Raw genomic sequence first — 2,893 nt, forward strand, 5'->3', positions numbered from 1 at the left:
TCCCTGGAGTGGATGATTAATGACCAACGGGCCCCAGAGGGCTGCCCTAGTCCCAAAGACCTGCTTGCTCCCGGCTGCAGAATCTGAATCCTGAATCCTAGCTCTGCCCTCTACCCTGGGCCAGTGGCCTTAGCCTCTGGGAGCCCATTTCTGGGGACGTGGAATGGTGACAGTGACACCTACTTGGCCCATTCACGGCCTGACCCCCCCCCAGCACTCAGGGAAACACCAGGCGCTGCTTTAGGGTGCCCAGCACTGAACTCATAACCAGAGCACAGGGGCTGGGATCCCAAAACCACATGACCACCTCTCCGTGGGGTAAATGGTGAGATGGGGAGTGCTGGGAACACAGTGCCATGTTAGGACACAGGACACAGACCAAATGATGGCTTCCCACCAGCATCTTCTGAAAAGGAAGTTCACACAGTGCGCTTTGGGGTGGTGGTATCTCACCTGGACCCAAGTGTCCCAGACATCATTAGCCTGCAAGACCATCTTCCTTCCCTCCGATGTCCAAATCCCAAAATCCTGAGCCTACCCATTTACAGATGCCCTCCCAGCCCTTGGGAAAGGTCTACTCCCCCACAAAGTGGCCCCAAGGGTGTCTGGGCCCTTGGGTGGTGAGCCTCTCGGCCCGTGTGTCCTGGGATGCTGCTGTCGACTTATGCAGGTCATTTGTCAGCACCTCGGTGTCAGCCCCCTCTGTACTCCTCTACCCCTCTGTACCATCCGAGGGCATGGACCCTCCCCTTGGTCCCCTCAGGGCTGGGAATATCTGGAGGAACCTAGAACCTGCAACAGGATCTCACTGAAGGCTTGGGCACTGGGAGGGAAACTGATGTGAGCTATGTCTGCCTTCTACGGGGGTGAGCGCCCAACCGTGCCAGCAAGAACACCTTGAGCACGTCTCTTTCCCCAAGCCCAGGCCCCCCCTTGCTACATGCCTCCCAAACCCTCATTCCCCACCCAAAACTTACCCCAGCATAGGACCATTGCTTGGGCAAAATCAGTGACCATTTTTGCCACCATTCTTGAAAGACAGTTTAGCTGGGTATAGAGTTCTAGGTTAATAGTTTTCTCAAGCAGTTCAAATAGAGTATTTTTCTGTCTTCTAACTGCATAATTAAGTCATTTCATTTCAGCACACACAAGTTCCTCTCACCTGGGGAAACATGACCCTCAAACCTGGTCTTCCCAGCACCGGCCAGATGCCGGACTCTCTGCTAGCTCTTCCCCCATCCAGCTCTGCTTCTTCCTGAGCTTTATGGAGTCTTGCCCTGCATGTGCACACTTCAGGGATCAGCGGAAGACTGACGCATACATTGTGCCAGGTTAAGGGGTTTACCCCTATGTGGCCTTTCTGAGATTTCTTCCTAAATTTCCAGACATTCTGGCAATGCCAAATTCTAGCCTCTGACCTCTCCACCCAATACTGCCACCTTCTGCTGGAGCCCATCCCCCTATGGGGTCCAGAAAGGACCCTCAGGAGAAAAGCTTTCTTTCACACTCCTTTCAAAGTTCATACCCCTCAAGGGTTTTTTCATCTGCTTTATGTCACTTCCCAATGCCCTCAAATAATTATTGTTTCTATTTTGTCTGAAGTTCAGCAGCAGCAGGAAGATCAGTGAAACAAAACTTCTCTGGAAGTTGGAAGTCCTTGGCCAGGTTTATTTAATCTGAAATGGTGCCAGGTGGGACTCCGTCAGAGCTGGGGAGGATGATGCAATCTCAGGGCAGTGCCTGGAACAGCACAGCTTCAGAACTGACCCAGAGACTTCCCCTGGCCTTTGCTTCCAGCTCCTTGTTGTTCTCCTCTCAATGCCCAGTGCTGGGAAAAGACCAGCACGTCCCCCAGGGAATGAGGAATGGGAAAAGACACATTGTATGTAAAGAAAGCAAAACCTTCAGAGACACAGATCCTAAAACATCTCCCCAGTTCACACTGCTGAAAGCCGCTGGACCTCCCAAGAACAAAACACAGTGCTTGGTTACGGATTTGCTGCACCCCGAGGGACCCAGGGCAAGTGACCCGTCATCCCCAATGCAAGCACGAGTCTGTACTGTGCAGAAGACCCTGTATGCAGCTTTGGGGTGGTGGTATCTCACCTCCCCTCATCGAGGATTGGAGACGTCTTGCTTCCAGTCTCCCCCGGGGCCTCAGGTCTCCAGTTGTCTAGGTCAGCCGTAGAGTTGATCTAGTGCATCTCTCCAACCATGGCAGCAATCTTGGAGGACAACCTAAAAATGTCAAGCTCTTGAAGACAGGATGGATGTCTCAGTAGGGTCTGTGCTGTGTGTTGTTACTGTTGGTGTTATTGCTGCTTTAACCTCTTCCTACCTGCTGCCGGACGACAGACATAGAAAATGATGGGAACTGGTCAATACGGACTTGTTCATTAGGTACATTAATTTGTATGTGATTTTTCCACCTCCAAATTCCATTCCAGAGAATTAAAAAAAAAAAAAAGTTTCTTGTTTTCAGCCCGCCCTTCCAACAGCGAGATGGTGAACACCGCCAACCCCCATAGCCCTGCTTGCAACAAGTGCACATGGGTGCAGACCAAGCCAAAGGGAGGTCACTACCTGATGCCTGTGTCTTCCGAAAGTCACCTGCTCTGGCGGCCCTTCAGCCACAGGTGTGTGCATCCTTAGAGACTCAGGGAAATGCTGCTATTGGCATGTCTGGAAACAAGTATGAGCCAAAGGAGATTAGTTGGGTTCTGAGGTCAGAGGACAGACACATAATGATGCCATCACAGGGAGACTGACCACGGGTCAGCCAGGTGTCCTGTCTCTGTGTCTCCCGCAACAGGTGGGCACCGAGGATGCCTTGCTGCCACTCTCAGCCATTCAGAGAAAAACACATGCCTCACCTGGGAAACCACCCTGGACT

The 2,893-nt window shown here is 52.1% G+C and overlaps 1 long non-coding RNA gene across 1 annotated transcript; it reads right to left on the reverse strand.

Moving 5' to 3' along the window:
• Positions 1-1,647: 1,647 nt before the first annotated feature.
• On the reverse strand, positions 1,648-2,689 carry LOC144379610 (uncharacterized). Its single transcript, XR_013442908.1, has 2 exons — positions 2,584-2,689; positions 1,648-2,341 (listed from the first exon to the last, which is right to left on the reverse strand). It is a non-coding gene; the product is annotated as an uncharacterized LOC144379610 (long non-coding RNA).
• Positions 2,690-2,893: the final 204 nt, after the last annotated feature.

Source organism: Halichoerus grypus, chromosome 1, assembly GCF_964656455.1.
Source record: "Halichoerus grypus chromosome 1, mHalGry1.hap1.1, whole genome shotgun sequence".
NCBI lineage: Eukaryota > Metazoa > Chordata > Mammalia > Carnivora > Phocidae > Halichoerus > Halichoerus grypus.